At 42.5% G+C, this 21,743-nt stretch overlaps 2 pseudogenes; both read right to left on the bottom strand.

Annotated features, from left to right (window-relative positions):
• Positions 1–19,130: 19,130 nt before the first annotated feature.
• Positions 19,131–19,248, bottom strand: LOC126250250 (5S ribosomal RNA; annotated as a pseudogene).
• A 339-nt stretch (positions 19,249–19,587) lies between these two features.
• On the bottom strand, positions 19,588–19,705 carry LOC126249879 (5S ribosomal RNA; annotated as a pseudogene).
• Positions 19,706–21,743: the final 2,038 nt, after the last annotated feature.

The raw sequence follows: 21,743 nt of genomic DNA, 5'->3' as shown, positions 1-21,743 counted from the left end.
TTTTATCGACATACAGAAGCTCAAATAAAAGACGGAATAAGTGTCCTGTGACCATACACAGGGTTTGTTTCGTCACTAGAAATAAATAACTAGTATAAGAAAGGTTACTGGTGATAGAGTTTCTGCATGTCGCCACTCCTTACTTTATTGTGGTTCCACCTAACGTCTACTTGGAAGAGAAGGAATATCATGTTTAATGTGAATTTCAGGCCACAATGCCGTTATATCTTCTTCACGTGTCGTAGCCAGAAGAGAATAGAATCTGCCTCTTCCTATCAAAAAACAACGGCAGAAGTTGGAATCGAACCGAGACCATTATCATATGAAACTAGCATCAGTCCAACAGACCACCACACCCTCTTCTCTAAGATTCATTTCTCTATCATAACACTGTTAGGGCACACAAGATGAGAATTCTGACACACAGGCTCCCTGTAGTGGTTTGTAGCATGTTCAGTACATTCATTTACTTGGTTGACCGAATCGCCATGAACTAGCTGCCTTGGCTATCCAGTGCATACATTCAACTCTATTTTGTAATCATCGAAATAAAATAACGTAACTGCCACCTACACAGAACTGCCAACAGTGTAGGATGCAGAAATTTAAATAGGAAGTGTTCCTTTCCATTTGAGCTACTCTATTGCGCTATCTGTTTGTTGAAACCATCGTGCAGTGCAAAAGAAATGCTGTAACTGTCTGTCTCTCAGAAGTCTATATCCGGCCATATGCATTATCTCACAGCACTGTGGAATGCCGAAGTTCTGGAGAAACTGTTGTTCACTTCCAGAGGTGCTGTAGCTACGTCATAGCTAGTACCATAACGGTAAGCGTCGCGCACTGTTGATAAGACGTCGCGTGTTCTATTACATTCGCTACTACATTTTTTTTAAACGCAATTCTGCTGTCTGCTGAAGTTAACAGTTTAATGGAACTTTGAACACAATTCTCTTCACTTCTCAACCCAAAATAGTCGCACGTGGAAAAAAAGGCTAACTTCTGCGTCATTTTGTTCTTTCCAGGTTTAATAGACGGCCAGGCAGCAGATGCGTCTCGAAGCTTTTGTATTATGTATGGGGAGAGTGCACCGTGCCAAAATAGTCAGAAAAGTATTTTCTACATTAGCTGTCGTCTGGTAGTGGCATTTTATTCTTCTTCACACCTTGTTTGACAGCTTTAACTCAGAACAAGTTTTCTACATGCATGTAATCAATAAACTGCATGTGCATTGTCACACTGTTATAGATAGCATCAGAGAATTCGCATATATCGTTGATAATTAATTTCTCTCTCATGTTTAGTATTGTTTTAACAACACTAAAAGAAACCTTACGAAAACTGTGCACCGTATCGTATGAAATGAAATAAAACTACCCACGATAAACTTACGACGTAAGTCTGTTTTAACAAAACTGAGTATCTGTCCACAAGCGTGCCTCTTTCTGCACGAATTAGTAAAACACTACTCACTTAGATTTCAAAATGGCTCTGAGCACTATGGGACTTAACTTCTGTTGTCATCAGTCCCCTGGAACATAGAACTACTTAAACCTAACTAACCTAAGGACATCACACACATCCATGCCCGAAGCAGGATTCGAACCTGCGACCGTAGCGGTCACGCGGTTCCAGACTGAAGCGCCTTTAACCGCACGGCCACACCGGCCGGCACTTAGATTTCGATTGGGTCTGTGTTTAAATGGTATGCTGTGTCATACTCAACAGATATGCAAATGTGGCATTTCATAAATAAAGTTACGTATCCCTAGAAACCCAAAATTTGCTTGTCAGCAGCGGAAAGAGGCGTTACCTGTTGTGCAGCATGTAAGTGTTTCACTATTGCACTATGAGCTGAAAGTATTTTCTTACGATTTTCTTATCGATGTTTGATCTGACTGCTTGCAGCTCTTACACAGAAGGGATAAAAACATCACATTCAGCGAGGATGGAACCGCGAACCATAACAGTCGTGTTTTCACAGCTCAGCACGTCAACACAGAGCTAGCGGATAGATATAGTTTGCGCCTTCCTCTTACGAGGCCAACAGGGGCTAGAACTCGTAAACCGCTATTTACAGGACGAGATTAGTTGCGATTTCCACGTTCAATGACTTTGCTGGGCTGAAAACCGTAAATTTACAATCTTCTGTTACACCTCAAGCGATAACAACTCAGGTTATTCAATGGAAATGACACGAGAAATCAAGTGAACTTTGAGGCTTAATTCCGTGCACACCAGGAAGTAACTCGTCGATCACAGAGTTGCCAAACATACCTTGCGTTGTTGCCAAATCTCATTTACATTACTAGCAGGAAGAAGACGAACCGATGTGATACTACAGCGCGCTGGGAAGTGACCATAGCTGGCGCCTCAAAGACGCGGCTGCTACGGCCCGGAACACGTAATGCGTCTGATTCGCATTTCTGTAACTAGGTTTAGGGGCTGGAGCATAGTTACTAATAATACTCAGAACTGACTGCTACTAAGCATCATAAATCAGTAACTCTCATAGTTGTTTTTATATTTCTTTCGTAACTGTACTCAAAACTAAGAAACTCATTCACGGACGTTTTCGTGCCTCGCCGATAGTCGAGCACAACAAACAAATAAAAATAAAAAGAGTGTGTGGGTGTGTGTGTGTGGGGGGGGGGGGGGGGTGAGAGAGAGAGAGAGAGAGAGAGAGAGAGAGAGAGAGAGGGTAAAAAATTGGTGTAAAGAAATTGAATACTGGTATGTAAAGAAATCTTTCATTAAAATGACTCGTTCCACATCATTACGAAATGTCGTATTCATGATCTATGGAACAAGTATTAATCTAATCTAATCTAATCTAATCATATCATATCATATGGCTGACTATCCATGAAGAGTCATGAAGTACCGAAATTTTCGCCTATATCAGTAACCAAATCTAAACTTGAAAATAAAATACGACAGTTTTGTAATAAACCGGGACTCCTATCAAGACCCTTTCATCCCTGTTAACTAACCATGAAAGATGTCTGATATACCTCAATTCAGAAGTAACGAAGTGTGTATGAATTTAAAGATGAAGCGCATGATGTGAAGTTCTGCGACGGAGATACGAACTCAAAACGTAATCGGATTGTTAACTAAGTAAAATCAAATGTTACGTATCGGTTTTTCTTGGCAGCTGCTAGGTGTTTAATCTAAAATAAGGTTGGTTGGTTTGGGGATGGAGACCAGACAGCGAGGTCATCGGTCTCATCGGATTAGGGAAGCATGGGGAAGGAAGTCGGCCGTGCCCTTTGAGAGGAACCATCCCGGCATTTGCCTGGAGCGATTTAGGGAAATCACCTAAAATAAGGACACAAATTTTTGTGCCTGAGCGACAATCGAACCGCACCCCTATCGTTCTTCTTTATTGTCCACGAATATTGCTTAAGTATCAATTGCTTACTCACCAACAGTAAGATGTGTGCGTGTTTGTCCAGAAATTGTTGGCAACATGAACAGACATTAAAAATGCACGTTAATTTTCACTAGCAGGCCGGTGAGCACGTGATAGGGCTTGAAATGAAATTATGAATATTTTTGTACTGGATCAGGATTCGGACCCACATATTTACCTTTGGAGGAGACCTAGAGAAGACTGCAGTCTTGGGAAAAGGAATGAAATGATTGAACTATGCTGTTCCGAGAGATTCAGATCCTCGAAAGAGGAGATACGAATTCGAATCACAGTCCAGCACCAAATTTTTCAACGTCTCTAGTTCAATCAAGTACAAGTAAAATAAGAGCCCTGTTCCTTTAGACGCTACCAGTTTGTCAAATAAAATAAAATTTTCTAATGTAAGTAAGTTTACTGGTGACAGTATTTCTGTTTACCCTGACCTCCACCTATGTCATTTTCCAACGTAAACCGGCTCTGTCCAGTTTGGAATGAAGGAACGCGATGTTGAATGCGGATTCTGGATTATAACAGCTTTCTCTTGAGGTTACCAGAGGTAAAGTAAATCTGTTTGCGCCTGAACCCACGCATTGCACTTGTGATAGTTCGTTCCACCAGACCATTGTGGCCACATTTCCCAGCCCCAGGAGTGTGCTGTAATGGATGATGTGCTTAGCTTACTAAACTAGTCACGGTGGAAAAAAAACGCGAGACTATTAAATGGTTAAGTAGTAGCAAGCTTCTGACGTGGAGATTATGCTATTCTCATGTCAGCAGGATGTAAAGACTCTTCTAGGCGTCATAGCCTCGATTTGAAGCCATTTTGAAATTTTCACTAATTCAGGAAATTTCTTAGTTCGAGAAAATCCACTGTGAAGTGCGAAGTTACCGGATAATTCGATTGTCACCGTCATTATTACTATCATTTTCTTCATACAGCTGCTGGAACACATGTGCTTGAAGATCATTTAAGTCATTTTGGTCATTATAGAAGTAGTTGCCCAAGAACAAGTTCTCTCCCTGTCTACGGAATTCTTTTCATGTTAATATCAAACATCAGCAATTACTCGTAGATCACATTAAAACTAAAGAAATTGATGCAGACGTTACTTGATAACGAAAACGCGCTGCCTTTCTTCATTTACTTGCGCCTAGAAATGGCTGTCGAATACTGCCAAAACAAAAGCCAAGGGATCTTACTGCCTTCCAATATACGTCGCTGTCGGTTCTTCCATATGATTTGGTCGACGTGACCTGTATCAAGTTGTGTATGACACAGAATGTTTTAGAAATTCAATTGTTTTCCTTTGCAATAAACAGAAAGATTTTCATTCTAATCTATCCAAGTCCACAATTTTCGCAATATTAGTTCAAATTTAATATTCGCTTCCATAATGTAAGGAAAGTATTTCACAGTTGCAAAACCTGCATCCGACTCACTGTCCTACACTTACTCGCTGGCCATAAATTCTAGCTCAAAGTGACGCCAGTTTAAGTAACCTAATGTAGCGAAGACTGTTTGCCAGTGCTCTTTCTCACCGGAAAATAAGCAATTCACTCATTGGGCTCCGTAAGCACACTGTAACAGTAATTTCTGTGTGCATGTAATGCATACGGATTGTAGAATTTAGTGGTGCTCTCTCTTCCACTTCTGTGTACAATATGCCTGACCTAAACGGGCCCTTTATTATTACAGGCCCTGGGCGGTGCAACATCATACTGACAACAGTAATGTACTTATACTGACAACTTCATTGTTCGTTTTACCCGATTTTGTAATCATTTAAGTAAAACAACATGACCTTCGAGTGGGAGACATTTCGTCCCCCTTTTCCTTCTGTGAAATTTGTCAGTAAGCTTTTTGCTTCGAACCAGCGAAATGCGGCAGAGTACGGCTGGTAAACGATTTACAAACCACGATTTAGTGCCTTTAACACGATTTCTTTAAACATTGGCGTAGCTGAAGGAATTTAGTTTCTTCTTAATTCGTCTTATGCAGAAACGTTCACAGATATCTCAAATAGGAAAAGCTCTTTATCCAGGTACGAAGGTTTTAAAACAAATTTCCCACAGTTTGTGTCAGGTTGCTCTTTTCGTCTGATAGCACTGCGTAAGTATTTTGTGTAAGAGGTATTAAAGCAGTGTTCCTGTAGCTGTCGGAATCATTGGTAGAAAACGAGTTTCACACCAATAGGTACAGTACTGATAAATATTCAAAATGATTATCAACCTAAGTCTGCGTTCATCCACAAACAGAGGTGTTTTTTTAATATTGAAGCTAGACTAAGTATCCTTGTCTTCCTTGAGTGGGCATTGGAAGGCGTTTACACAAACGTATACGAGGGTAATCCCAAAGGTAAGGTCTCATAAGGGACACGCAAGTGCCAACGCAGGCACAAACGAGAGATCCTTAATTTTAATGGCAAGCAGAAACCACAGGGTTGGCAGCATGGTGGCAAAGTGATAAAGAGCAAGACCATGGATACGAAGGTCTCAGGTTCGATCCCTCACCAGTCCCACGATTTTTATGTGCCGTTTTACACATATTTCCCCTGGGGCAGTGTTTGTTGATGTGAAAAAAGCCTAGCTGCAATATGGTCCGAAAGCCACGTAAAACAGTAGGTTCCCCTATTAACTGGATAGGTAAGTAAACTCAAAGGTCGGATGAAAGCAACAGCATACCACCTCCAACAAGACCGTTCCTATTAAAGCACTGTGGTGTTCAAACCACTTTTGCGACTGATGACTGCTTTACTTTCTATGGGTTCCAAAACTAATGATCTTCGGGTTATTAACATTTTTGTGTTTTCATGCTGTAGCTTTGATACCAGTAAACGTAAGTAACCGGCCGAGCACTGTCACCGTTCGAGTTGTCGAGGTGGTAGACGACGATGCTATCGACCCCAGTTACAATTTTGTCATGGCTATGTTTCAGTCGAATACCTCTATGGGCCTTTCTGCGTATTTCAAGATATACTTTTATACACTTGGTACGCTTACAAATTGATATCTGATAGAGCTGTATTTAGCAACATGAATCAGATAAGTTTTCCGTGCAATATATCGGACAACACGTCAGTGCAGCGAGATTTCGTTTTGTGTTGCGCATGGTGCAAGAAATATTTGTGTTTTGCTTGCTTCTGTGATAGGTTTCACCCCACCGAATGCGAGCAAGCTCACGAATAGACAGTCAATAACTGGAATTACGCAATAACACACTTAAAAGCTGTATTTTTGCATTATGTATCCCGATGAAAATAACTGTAAACAGGTTATACGCCTACTTGCTTATTATCGCGCTCCTCGATGCTTTCCTCAAAAAATAAAAATAAAAATGAAAAACGAGAGACAGAGACAGAAAACAGAAATGAATTTCAAATATCAGCTCAGTGACGCCATGTTCGTCTCGTGATGTAAAGCAAAGATAGTTGATAGGTAATATCTCGTTGTACTAGCGATATGTATGGCTGCGGGGTTCTTTGTTTTCTCTCTGCAAACAACTAGAACAGAATTCAGTAACAAAGTGGTAAGAACGCCTACTCAGTGCGCCAATTAAACACTCAGCCATTCTTGGTTATTTTGTTAATCGTCTGTAATGCAGTAAACATCCTTGATTATTGATTTGTAATTACTACCATTGTTATTGTTATTCGTCACCCCACAACAGCTTTCCTATCACTCACTGCCGCCGATGCACGTAACGAATGGATCAGGATGGATGGAATGTGGGATGTTTCGTCACGGAGAACATACACATTTATCTCGGCATCTTGTGTCAGGGTACTATGAAAATCTCAATAAGAAAAAGACGACAATAACACCCAACTATTTCTGTCCACTTAACACCATGACGGCAGACAAATTGGCGTCTCACTGTATTTTGATTATAATTCGTTAGCGTTTTTGCGGCCTCATTTTAATACCTCATGGGAGCAGGCCGAACAATAACACACAAAGATAGTAGATGGAAGGATACAAAGAAAAATTCAGCCTCATGGGTGTGGATCCAGTTCATCATAAGAAGACTAAACAAGAGGGAAACATTACGAAAGCAATGAATACGCTGGTTAGTATACATTATTTGTATAGATCTGAAGATGAAAAAGCGCAGATCTGCACAGTGCCCGCATCTGCACTTTAGTTTCTGTCTTAATGGGCATAATTTTTAGTTTCTTCTCTTCTGAATTATCAAATGAATTGATTATTACGTGGTACAGAATAATTAGGTAACGGTGTTTCTTTCAGCTTTCATTCGCACCAACATTTTTCTACATTCTCGTGCAATTCATGAAATTCTACTTGTATGATCACAAGACTGCACATAGATGCAATCGATTTCAAGGTGCAAAGTGTTTGTTATATCACTTTTCGTGACGGGCTGGCAAAGTTGATTTCCAAAGACTTTTTATTGTACTGAAATAATCTTTTGTAACAAAGTAACAAGGTAAGTGTTTTATTCGTATATAGTTTGTGGGAAACTGTAATCGTGATGGAAAATTACACACCCGAATGTTTGACACAGCTGGTAGGAGAAAACACTGCATATTAACCAAACCCCGCGCCTCCTCTCCGTATCCTCCAATGACACGAGCACAGGATTCTCCTCCTATAACGCTACAGAGCTGTTCCTACCACAGCTGAGAATTGGCAACATCGTCACAAACATTTGGCAACACTGTGACAGTGCAATCACTTCCGCGTATGGTACTGAAGTGACTCGCTAAATTCACTTGATATTCCCTTTCCATTTGAATGACTCGTGGTATATAATTCTCACGTAAACTAAGACACTGAGACAGAAATGTCAATTTTATGGCTAACGAAATGCTATTCTTCACATAAGAGATAACTTTTAATATCTTTCACGATGTGTTATGAGGCTGAGCGCCCAATACCATGACGAGAGTGGCGTGCTGGCAGCAGTGTGTCCGTAGCCCTGTGGTACCGCCCGTGTCTCGTGTTCCAGCGGTTAAGAAAATCGTCAGTTCTAAACGTGGTAGGATCAGAGCGTGCGAGCTTTTTTTGTGTATTATTTCATGGAGCTGCGAATTCCCAGAAAAAATTCTGTAACAAAATCGGAAGAAAACCTTTACACATCAAATCCGCTTGGCAGTTCGACTCAGTAAGTTGTGTTAATGGTCGTAGATCTCGGCTTTCTGACTGCCAAGCTGCTATACAATACAAGCGTCTCTGCAGAAATTCGAATCGACCGTCAACGATACGAAATTCAATAATGTTCTTCACTTAAAACTCCCATGCCAGGGTGATAAGTATTAAGGTAATAAATTGATTAGCAAATCGCAAGAAAATACTTTCTGCTCAAAGTGCAATGGTGAAAAACCTACAATGCTGCACAACAGGTAACGCCTCTTTCCGCTGCTGACAAGCAAATTTTGGGTTTCTAGGGATACGTAACATTATTTATGAAATGCCACATTTGCATATCTGTTGAGTATGACACAGCATACCATTTAAACACAGACCCAATCGAAATCTAAGTGAGTAGTGTTTTACTAATTCGTGCAGAAAGAGGCACACTTGTGTACAGATACTCAGTTTTGTTAAAACAGACTTACTTACGTCGTAAGTTTATCGTGGGTAGTTTTATTTCATTTCATACGATACGGTGCACAGTTTTCGTAAGGTTTCTTTTAGTGTTGTTAAAACAATACTAAACATGAGAGAGAAATTAATTATCAACGATATATGCGAATTCTCTGATGCTATCTATAACAGTGTGACAATGCACATGCAGTTTATTGATTACATGCATGTAGAAAACTTGTTCTGAGTTAAAGCTGTCAAACAAGGTGTGAAGAAGAATAAAATGCCACTACCAGACGACAGCTAATGTAGAAAATACTTTTCTGACTATTTTGGCACGGTGCACTCTCCCCATACATAATACAAAAGCTTCGAGACGCATCTGCTGCCTGGCCGTCTATTAAACCTAGAAAGAACAAAATGACGCAGAAGTTAGCCTTTTTTCCACGTGCGACTATTTTGGGTTGAGAAGTGAAGAGAATTGTGTTCAAAGTTCCATTAAACTGTTAACTTCAGCAGACAGCAGAATTGCGTTTAAAAAAAAATGTAGCAGCGAATGTAATAGAACACGCGACGTCTTATCAACAGTGCACGACGCTTACCGTTACGCTACTAGCTGTGACGTAGCTACAGCACCTCTGGAAGTGAACAACAGTTCCTCCAGAACTTCGGCATTCCACAGTGCTGTGAGATAATGCATATGGCCGGATATAAACTTCTGAGAGACAGACAGTTACAGCATTTCTTTTGCACTGCACGATGGTTTCAACAAACAGATAGCGCAATAGAGTAGCTCAAATGGAAAGGAACACTTCCTATTTAAATTTCTGCATCCTACACTGTTGGCAGTTCTGTGTAGGTGGCAGTTACGTTATTTTATTTCGATGATTACAAAATAGAGTTGAAAGTATGCACTGGATAGCCAAGGCAGCTAGTTCATGGCGATTCGGTCAACCAAGTAAATGAATGTACTGAACATCCTGCAAACTACTACAGGGAGCCTGTGTGCCAGAATTCTCATCTTGTGTGCCCCAACAGTGTTATGATAGAGAAATGAATCTTAGAGAAGAGGGTGTGGTGGTCTGTTGGACTGATGCTAGTTTCATATGATAATGGTCTCGGTTAGATTCCAACTTCTGCCGTTGTTTTTTGATAGGAAGAGGCAGATTCTATTCTCTTCTGGCTACGACACGTGAAGAAGGTATAATGACATTGTGGTCTGAAAATCACATTAAACATGACATTCCTTCTCTTCCAAGTAGACGTTAGGTGGAATCACAATAAAGTAAGGAGTGGCGACGTGCAGAAACTCTACCACCAGTAACCTTTCTTATACTAGTTATTTATTTCTAGTGACGAAACAAACCCTGTGTATGGTCACAGGACACTTATTCCGTCTTTTATTTGAGCTTCTGTATGTCGATAAAATTGGTTCTGAACTGGGAATGCAACTCAGACCGCCCTTAACACAGAATTTGATCCCTTCGTGACAATACAGCTTGACTACAACTTGTTGTTCGTTCAAAACTGCAGATTCTTCAACATCTCCACACATTGCGCATGAATGGGTTGGAATCCTGGCCCAGCACTAAACTTTTCACTATGTATTATCAAGCTCTAGCATGAGAACACCTATCTGCTAGTGGATAATAATTTTTATTTTTAACGCATTTTCATTCGTTGTCAACACTAACGATATCTGACGTTTTTGACTCCCAGTGAGTCACAGAACTATTTGCGAGACCACTGTAAGTTCAAGAATGTTATTCCGAGCTGCTGGTGGTGAAAAATGAGATCACTGGAAGTTCAAGAATGTTATTCCGAGCTGCTGGTGGAGAAAAATTCGGTAAGTGTCGTCTCTTTGTGTGTAGTCAACAACGATATGTTTGGGCTTCGATTCTCAGTCAGCACTGAACACTTCGTCATATTATTTCTAGTTCAAACATGCTCACATGTCGCTGCTGGTGTAACAAACCCATACTTAACGTTCCTTTTCTCTAGAATATAACAGCGATATGTACCGGGTTGGAGTCCTAGGAAGGAAAAAATTAATGTTTCGTCTCGTCATTTCAGTTAATACATCTAGCTACTGCCGAGAAAATCCGATATGTCAAAGTTTATTGTGCTTCGATAACAATCCGATTAGGTTCTCGGTTCGAATCCCTGTCCAACACAAAGCTTTACCTCACTGCATTTCAAGTAAGTTACTTGTGAAGAATCAGTATTTAACATCTCTCGTACTTCGTTAACAGGGACAATAGATGCTGGGTAGGAATTCTCGTCCGGTAAAAATGTTACGTTATGTAATTTAAAGTTGATATTTGCTAATTGATACTGTCCAAAAATGAGGTATATCACTCTCTCTATGCCTAGTCAGGAATGACTGTTAATTTCCGTCAGCCACGAAATCTTAGCCTGCATGATTGGTTCAAATGGCTCTGAGCACTATGGGACTCAACATCTGAGGTCATCAGTCCCCTAGAACCTAGAACTACTTAAACCTAAGCCGGCAGCGGTGGTCTAGCGGTTCTAGGCGCTCAGTCCGGAACCGCGGGACTGCTACGGTCGCAGGTTCGAATCCTGCCTCGGGCATGGATGTGTGTGTGTCCTTAGGTTAGTTAGCTTTAAGTAGTTCTAAGTTCTAGGGGACTGATGACCACAGATGTTAAGTCCCATAGTGCTCAGAGCCATTACTTAAACCTAACTAACCTAAGGACATCCACACATCCATGCCCGAGGCAGGATTCGAACCTGCGACCGTAGAAGTTACGCGGTTCCGGTTTGAATCCATATGCTGAACGAGGCGGTTGGTCGTGTTATTTGAAGTTCATACATATTCTCAACTAGCTGCTCGTGAATAACGTAAGTTTTTAATGACATTTTGTGTTAAATAACAAGTATGGTATGTTACTTTGAAGAGGAAATCATGAATACGACGAACTTACTACGTGCATTACCTATCTGACGTAATAATGAGAGTGCTAACATTTCAGGTATGTCAGTTATTGCAATAAATGTGAGCTTACAAGCCTTAAGGACACTCTTACCTGCGATGAGGTGTTCCCTGATATTTGTAGTATCGCGGTATTACTTTACATCTTGACTTACTGCGATACAGAGCAGTGTTTTCTAGTGGTGATTTGTTGGAACCATTTTCAATAGTCAAACGACTGTACCAAGGAGCGATTAGAGGACCTGCTAGACAACTGCGTTATGTAGGTCGCATGGGAATCAGGTGAAATGCAATTCAGATCGTTCGGATACTTTTTAGAACGACTGTACATAAAATCAGAAGTTAAATATCAAATGTTTTCACCAATTGCGAAATTCTGGAACCTTAATTGACGATAGAATTGCTTTTGCCTGACGGATTCGAACCCAGCATCTAGCACCGTCGTTTTCTAGCCAGGAACAGACGATAAATAGCTATTGTTGATTCACCAGTAGCGAGATGGGCGCATGTTTAGCTAGACATCAGGCGACGAAAAGCTCTGTGCTGAATGGAATTCAAACCCCGCACACGTGGTCATGAAGAAACTTTAACTATCAAATTCTTTTCCAATAATAGCTAGGAATGGCATGTTTGTACTTTCAATGATGTGATGGTAAATACTCTGCTGGCTAGAAGTTGAATCCACAACATGTCGTCGTTGGTGATCACAGCGAACACAACGTCAAACCCAAATCCGTTTTCACCAGTAGGATGGAGAGGAATGTTTGAACTTGAAAAGATGTAAGGAAACGTTTGATCTTGTAATGTTGTGATAAAAAGCTCATCATGTGGCTGTGAGTTGAAACGAACACGTTACAGCTAACAACGCACGAAGAGACGTTGAAAATGCAACTATTTTTCACCAGTAGTTCGGAGTGCACATGCTAGGGCTTGAAATGAAATAATGAATATTTTGTGCCGATCAGGATTCGAAACCAGATAGGTGCCTTTCGAGGAGGTCTAGAAGAGATTGCAGTCTTGGGGAACACAGTGAAATCGAATTCTAATCCCAGTCCAGTACCACTATTTTCAACGTCTCAGTTTCAAATAAAGTAAGAGCCATGTGAACTTACATGGCCATTGGTTCATTAAATGAAATACTTTTTCTAGTTTACGACGGCTTGCTGGTGACAGAGTCTCAGCCTTATGGGGTTTCTCCATCTGTCACAGCTCAAACGAATGCCCAGTCGGCAGCGAAGGGATGTTATCTTTCCTGCGGATATTGAACTACGGAGCTTACTGGCGTTCTGCAATTGGCGTTACCAGGGGTGAAGGAGAGCTACTTGTGTGTGTAAAAAATTTTACGCTTGACGTGAGATGTGAACCTACACGTTTTACACATCAATACAAGATTAATCCACCAGACCACAGAACCCCCTTCAAAGCACATAATTATGAATTGCAGAGTATTCATTTAGATGTAGAAGCAGATGTCAAGGGACGCGTAACAGGAAGGAGGGCGGGATCTGGGAATGGATAGAATTGCAGAAGTGCAAAATATAAGCGTGAAATGCTTGCAAAGTATTGCTTACTTAGATGTGTGCCACAGTTCGTTTTATCTCAGGACCGAGGGATAAGGAAGGACTGTTCTCAGAACGAAGAATGGGTTATAGGGAAGGGGATATCAAAGAATCGGTTTCATACGTGGTGAGAGGAATGATAGAGAGTAAAGATAGCAGCAATTAAAAGAGAAAATGGAGCGTCATTGGAAACCGATAGATTTGTTTACAAAGTTTTGGGGGAGTGTAACAGAAGGGCACTTGCGGCGATAGTGTCAGAGAGAGAGAGAGAGAGAGAGAGAGTGAGAGAGAATAGAAGAGATATTAACAACGAGTAAACATAAATGTTCAAATGTGTGTGAAATCTTATGGGACTTAACTGCTAAGGTCATCAGTCCCTAATCTTACACACTACTTAACCTAAATTATCCTAAGGACAAACATACACACCCATGCCCGAGGAAGGTCTCGAACCTCCGCCGGGACCAGCCACACAGTCCGTGACTGCAGCGCCCCAGACCGCTCGGCTAATCCCGCGCGGCGAGTAAACATAATATGAAATCGTTGGCGTATTGTGTGGAGGACGGAGGGCGTATTCATAGATGGAGGGGAAGAGAGAGACGTATTTGAAATAACAAAAACTACTGTGACAGAGTCCATCTACGCTGATTAGTTTGTAAGTATGTAGACAGGGTATAAATGAAATCAAAATAGAATACTTAACAAGCTGTATATTCAAAAGAAACCCACTTGAATTAAAAGGGCAACTCAAAGGAAAGCTAACCCATATTGTATCTTTTCTGTTGCCACGCGATCTTCCACATTTTAAGAACTCTAATATTTTATCCAGAATCCTTCATTATTTTGTACTTCTATCACGCGTCTTGGCATAGTATGTATAAGCCGTCGGACGTAACAGCCTGAAGAAGCAACTTCCTCCCAGGCCGACCTCAGCCCACATTTTTTCCATGGAGTTCATATCAGCCGTTCGTGGCGGCCAGTCCATGACGTTGACGGCAATCGTGGAGAGCCGCTGCTGAACAAATGCAGACTTGTAATTGGGAGAATGGTCCTCTTCCAATGTAACGTCCCCTTCTGCGTACAGCATTCACACTGACGGAAGCATCACATTTTCCAATATGTGGGCATACTGCGCGCTGTCCAGAGTTACTTTTATCCTGTGAAGAATTCCCGCCCCTCTCGCAGAATTCCAACCCCAGCAGGTAACGGATAGCCGGCCACTTCTTCTCCTCGTGGTTACATATTCGCGTCGATGGCGAGTCCCTTGCGGCCTGTAAACGATTCGTGGACCGTCGTTATTGGTGGAAAACACCTTCTCATCAGTGAAAATGACGTTGTCCCACGACGCCCTCAGATGGAGCTCCGCAAATGCTAGCCGGTATAAAACGTTGTCTTCACTGAGCTCTTGTTTCACGGCGGATCGTCGTGCATGCAGTCCAGCGTCCCTCAGCCTTCGGCGAATCGTGTCACTGGAGCCGGGGAAGTTGGTCTCCCGCCGCAACTGCTTCGCGTTCAGAAAGGAATTTTCTCTGCTCCTAGACACTAGGTCCCTGTCTTGCTGCTGTGAGATCACTCCTCTCTTCCTGCCTGAGCCAGGAGCCCTGTTGGTGGTGCCTCTTTCAAGGCCCGCTACGGTCGCAGGTTCGAATCCTGCCTCGGGTATGGATGTGTGTGATGTCCTTAGGTTAGTTAGGTTTAAGTAGTTCTAGGGGACTGAGGACCTCAGATGTTAAGTCCCATAGTGCTCAGAGCCATTTGAACCATTTTTTGACCCTACCTCGAATACACCTGTCCCAGTGAGCCATTACGACAGACAGCCTGGTGTGTATTTCTACTTGCCGCTCTTATACTGATTCCACGAGAGGAGGTACACATATTTACGTCAAACGGAGCGGCAGAGGCAGAGGCATGCGGCGCAGCCGTGCTGGCTCGTCCCGGGCTGTTGGCCCACCAACGCCACCGCCAGCTCGCTCACTTGTCTCGCCTCGGCCAGGCTGGCTGGCCCGTAGCCCGCGAGCCGTGGCTAGTACAGACCCGGGCCGCATGGCCACGATCACCCCTTGAAGGATCAAAAGTTACACCAAACCTACCCAACTCTGTAGTACAAACTAACGCAGCTACAGCTATTATGCTATAACATGTGCAGGCACACCTACAGTTGACGATTTATTCAAATATTTGACGAACAATACTTTCAAAAATACATTCATTTTAAACATAGCTACCACAAAATATTTCATCTAGCTACCAATAGCATGACGCAGGAAACTATACTTTGTTGTAAGCGCTGTGCATTAGATGTAGCCTTAAGAAAACCTGTATTTAACCCCGACAACTAAGCGGAATGTAAAAGTAAACAGGTTTGGCGGCAGCTTCTCCAAATAATAATATATACATAGTATATAATACACGTTTTGTGCACTTATAACATGTACTCAGTCTCTCTGAAACAATACGTGCTGCACGACGGAAATTACTTTCTGCTGAGGCACTTCATTTACATCTCAATGATACACGACTACTAGAGAACATTGCTCTTCATGGCAGTCAATCCACTTGTAAATTAACACCATGATATCGCAGATATTAGGCAACACGTTATTAGGTATGAGAAAGGCCTTAAGGTTTGCAACTAAACGTGCTACTCCTAGCTACTACTGAATATGAAGTTGATTATTAACGTGTCTTCATAACCATGTGTGCAGCGTTCGGCTCTGTCAGCACAGACGTTTTCGTCACCTTATTTCTAGTTAAACGTGTGCACATCTCGCTGATGGTGGACCAACATTAGACATTTCTCGTCTGTTCCTGGTTAGACAACGACGGCGGTGGGCGCCGGGTTCGAATCCCAGTCAGGCAATACAACTTCAGTCGTCATTTAAGGTTCCAACCCCACTACTGGTGACAAACTGTGATATCTACATTCTGATTTTACGTACTTATTCAACAATCCGATAAGGTGCTGGGTTCGCATCCTTGTCCCCAACATTACTTGATGGCATTTCAATTTTAAACATGTGCATCCTTTATTCCTTGACAATGCAACACTATACAACGTCTTTCGAGGTTAATTACCAAGAAGGTAATTGTCATGTTAGGGTTCCTGCTTTCGTACAAACATTATCGTCATTTACGTTCAAGTTGAGAATTAAAAACTAATACTGATGCAAACGTCAATATTTGACGTCTCTTTCTGCCTAGTGATCGAGTCTCGATAAGGCACAAAGCTTTGCTTGATTAACAATGGCTTTATGTTCTGGGTTTGCATCCGGATCCAGAACAAAGACGTCGGTCATGTCATTTAAAGTACAACTTCATGTACAAGTAACTGTTGAGTAATGTGAACAATGATATTACTTATGATTCGCTGTTAATGTTGGGATTTCCGTAGAGTGCTTGCCGCCGTTAATCACATTTCCTTTTAACTGCTTAGTATTACATAAAGTTGATGCGAAACCACTCCCCGTTGAACGTTGAACAACGTTCAGCAAGTGTTGGGTAAACCTTTTAACAGCAAAGAACTTGTTTCCAATTGCCATACAACTTTATAAATCCATATACTGACTCAAATATTTAATTGTACCTAAGGATTACTGAACAATTTATGTGACAAAACTAGTTGTCCCATAACATTTGAAATGTCACTTATTGTAATTAAGTTTAGTTTACAAACGTTAAGGACTGTCTGATCTCTTCTGCACTATCGTGGTGTTACTTTACATCTGGACGGACTGTCATAAAGACCGGTGTTCTCTAGTAGTCTCTAGTGGTACCCGTTGTGTATCTTACGACTGAACTGTGGAGGGTTGCGACTATGTGCAACACAGATATGCTATGTTGGTTGCATACATTCAGGTGCAGCCTACACGTTGGAATTCAGGGGTGACCCACTTTTTTTGCTGTCGAGTGTACATAGTTCCGCGTAGTCAGCGCGTAAACAGCTTTCCCAATAGAGCGCGCCTCGCTAAGCACAACAGCGCAGGCGCAGCGCTCGTCCATCTCCGCTCTACGAGATGGCGCTGCCATAAAGACGGACCAAATTCTGCTTCCGCCGATCCGCGTATTAATATATAACGCAGCCAATGAGATTGCTGCTAACATAGAATCTTTTCTCCTCGCGGATCACACTCACGCAGTGATACCTGAACGCTCGAGGTATTATAACGAGTGTACAGATCTCCGATTAGTCAGTCTGCATTTGTCTGCATTAGTCTGCGTTAGTCTATAGTCAAGTTTCAGTCTGCGCCTAATAAGATTAACATATTCCTGTACATAGCTATGAAGATAAATGTATAGACACTTTGTCAAGTATCAGAGATATGTGAGAATAAGATTAACGTACCAAAACCAAAGGAACTTCAGATTGTCCATTGTAAATAGCATCCAGAAACAAGTTAAGTTATTTTTATGCTTGTTATTATTTTAATAAATGTGTGTGAAAATTAATCAAGTTCTGTTTAAAGTTGGTCACCGTCAATCTGCTACTCTAAGCGTGCAAGTGGCATTTCTATCGTCTGACCTAACGGCAGAAGATAAACACGCCACGATAAGACCACGAGACATATTGCTGACACTCGCCTACTTCGTTAGAGCGACAAGTCAAATAATCTGATGGTGTGTGTACCGAAGGTCTTACAGTACGCACACCACGTGTTCTGTTTTAGACTTTAGTGGACTCTGAGTCAGCACAGACAGGTTACAAACTAATTCGCTTGTTGTACTTGGATTGTACTTTCAGTGTGTGGCCGGCCGCTGTGGCCGAGCGGTTATAGGCGTTTCAGTCTGGAACCGCGCTGCTGCTACGGTCGCAGGTTCGAATCCTGCCTCGGGCATGGATGTGTGTGATGTCCTTAAGTTAGTTATGTTTAAGTAGTTCTAAGTCTAGGGGACTGATGACCTCAGATGTTATGTCCCATAGTGCTTAAAGCCATTTGAACCATTTGAATTTCAGTGTGTGAATAAGAGCATTCGTCAAGTAAGTGTCGAATATTTCACTACGGGACATCTGCTACATCTTACTTGGGTTTTACCTGAGTCGAATTTTGATTCCATAGCCTCTCATGTGATGATAATTTATCACATTTGTCACGACAAGAAACCCTCTAATTTAGAGGGCTCGATAGGGTAGTTCACGAGAGCAGTCGTCCAATGCTAGAAAACTGTGAGTAGTAACAGGGTACATTTGAATCGAAACGTATTTATTGTAACTGAAAGGACGAAGGGGCATTCGACGTGGTGTCTCCTTCCCATACTCGAAGAAATGTAAGCCACGGACCCACAGCACATGGCCGGAATACAGAAGCTGTAGCCTACGATCATCATGATACAATACGACCTAGGCTAACCACATTTCACCTTGCTAGAAGACCCAGGCACACTTTCCAACATATTTGTTGCTATCCAGAGCCATCGAAGATCTACAAGCTACTTCTGTTTCTTAAAACTAAACTAAACTCCGTCCGAACAAGCTTTGGAAGGCTCAGCGGTACCGACCGACTGCCGTGTCATCCTCGGCCCACAGGCGTCACTGGATGCGGACTGGAAGGGGCATGTAGTCAGCACACCGCTCTCCCGGCCGTATGTCAGTTTACAAGACTGGAGCCCGTGCTTCTCAATCAAGTAGCTCCTCAGTTGGCCTCACAAGGGCTGAGTGTACCCCGCTCGCCAAAAGCGCTCGGCAGACCGGATGGTCACCCATCCAAGTGCTAGCCTAGCCCGACAGCGCTTAACTTCGGTGATCTGACGGGAACCGGCGTTAACACTGCGGCAAGGCCGTTGGCTACTTCTACGGCCTAGGCTAACCACATTTCACCTTGCTAGAAGACCCAGGCACACTTTCCAACATATTTGTTGCTATCCAGAGCCATCGAAGATCTACAAGCTACTTCTGTTTCTTAAAACTAAACTAAACTCCGTCCGAACAGGCTTTGGAAGGCTCAGCGGTACCGACCGACTGCCGTGTCATCCTCGGCCCACAGGCGTCACTGGATGCGGACTGGAAGGGGCATGTAGTCAGCACACCGCTCTCCCGGCCGTATGTCAGTTTACAAGACCGGAGCCCGTGCTTCTCAATCAAGTAGCTCCTCAGTTGGCCTCACAAGGGCTGAGTGTACCCCGCTCGCCAACAGCGCTCGGCAGACCGGATGGTCACCCATCCAAGTGCTAGCCTAGCCCGACAGCGCTTAACTTCGGTGATCTGACGGGAACCGGCGTTAACACTGCGGCAAGGCCGTTGGCTACTTCTGTTTCTTAAACCCAAGATACCCCATACAACTGATCCATTAGCTTCACGTCTCTCTTCAAAACTTCTTTGAATTATCTTCTGTACTATTATCTGTAATTTCTGATGAATATTTAAGATTATATATTCCACTTAAAATCGTCTTGGGTCTCGGTATTTGCATGATTCACATTATGTGGCGTAGTGCCAAAATGTGATTCTTGTTGGCCTCCTGCTGTAAACTGATTGACCATAACATTGGTGTTTTTTATTACGTTTATGTCGCAGTGGATGTAAAGCAGGCTCTAATTCCAGTGTCTACTAAAATAACTAAAAGGGACACTCAGTTTAGTATGGCAAACGTAAAGGGGATCGATAAAAATATGGAAAACCCAAAAACACAGCACATTACCATGAATAATACGGTGTAGTAAACCATTTGGCATTCAAAATAGCGTTCAGTCTTCTCGAAATGGATAAATACAGGTCCTGTATGGTTTTTAATGAAATCTTATACCATTCTTCCTGCGAAACAACGCCAAGTTAAGGTAAAGATGATGGAGGTGGATAGTCATCAAGCAGATCAAGTAGACCACTAAGTTCTCATAATATTAAGATATGGCGACTGGTGGCCAGGGGAGATGCCATAATTCATCCTCGTTCTCAAAAAACCAGTCCTGGTTGATGTGTGAACGGGGGCCTGCAGTCTTTGAACACAGCATCACCACTGTATAACAAATATTACTCCATCTAATGGACTTGGTCAGTCAAAATTGGCACCCTGCCTTTGAGAGAAAACATGCAGCCCAATGAATACCGCAATATGGCTGCCAAAAACCGTCACCGAACCCCTGCCGTGTTTCAATCTTAGAACGTAATCCCTGCCAGAAGTTGGAAACAGCGTGTAACAAGCATTATCCGACCAAATGACATTCTTCCATTACTTCAGAGTCCAAGTTTTGTGGCTTCGGCACCACGTTTTCCTGATTTGCATCACTGATAAGTGGCTCTGGAACTCTAACTCGATCTAAAATTCCTTGCTTGTAGAACTCCCTACGTTTTCTTTTCGTACTGCCGGCCGTTGTGGCCGAACGGTTCTAGGCGCTTCAGTCCGGAACCGTGCTGCTGCTACGGTAGCAGGTTCGAATCCTGCCTCGGGCATGGATGTGTGTGATGTCCTTAGGTCAGTTAAGTTTAAGTAGTTCTAACTTGTAAGGGACTGATGACCTCAGATGTTAAGTCCCATAGTGTTTACAGCCATTTGAACCATTTTTTTTTCTTTTCGTACTGACAGGTTTCACGAGTACGACATTCAGTCCCGCAGTGACTTCTGCAGCTGCCTTCCTCTTGCTTTTCTTCACAATCCTCTTCAGTGACCTTCCGACACGATCACTCAACACACACTTTCTTCCGTGTTGTGACTTCTACATTTACAGGGTGCTTCAAAAATTACCGGTATATTTGAAACGGCAATAAAAACTGAACGAGCAGCGATAGAAATACACCGTTTGTTGCAATATGCTTGGGACAACAGTACATTTTCAGGCAGACAAACTTTCGAAATTACAGTAGTTACAATTGTCAACAACAGATGGCGCTGCGGTCTGGGAAACTCTATAGTACGATATTTTCCACATATCCACCATGCGTAGCAATAATATGGCGTAGTCTCTGAATGAAATTACCCGAAACCTTTGACAACGTGTCTGGCGGAATGGCTTCACATGCAGATGAGATGTACTGCTTCAGCTGTTCAATTGTTTCTGGAGTCTGGCGGTACACCTGGTCTTTCAAGTGTCCCCACAGAAAGAAGTCACAGGGGTTCATGTCTGGCGAATAGGGAGGCCAATCCACGCCGCCTCCTGTATGTTTCGGATAGCCCAAAGCAATCACACGATCATCGAAATATTCATTCAGGAAATTAAAGACGTCGGCCGTGCGATGTGGCCGGGCGCCATCTTGCATAAACCACGAGGTGTTCGCAGTGTCGTCTAAGGCAGTTTGTACCGCCACAAATTCACGAAGAATGTCCAGATAGCGTGATGCAGTAATCGT

Source organism: Schistocerca nitens, chromosome 3, assembly GCF_023898315.1.
Source record: "Schistocerca nitens isolate TAMUIC-IGC-003100 chromosome 3, iqSchNite1.1, whole genome shotgun sequence".
Lineage (NCBI taxonomy): Eukaryota > Metazoa > Arthropoda > Insecta > Orthoptera > Acrididae > Schistocerca > Schistocerca nitens.
Note: the sequence above shows the minus strand (reverse complement) of the source record. Positions and strands in the feature narration are given on the sequence as shown.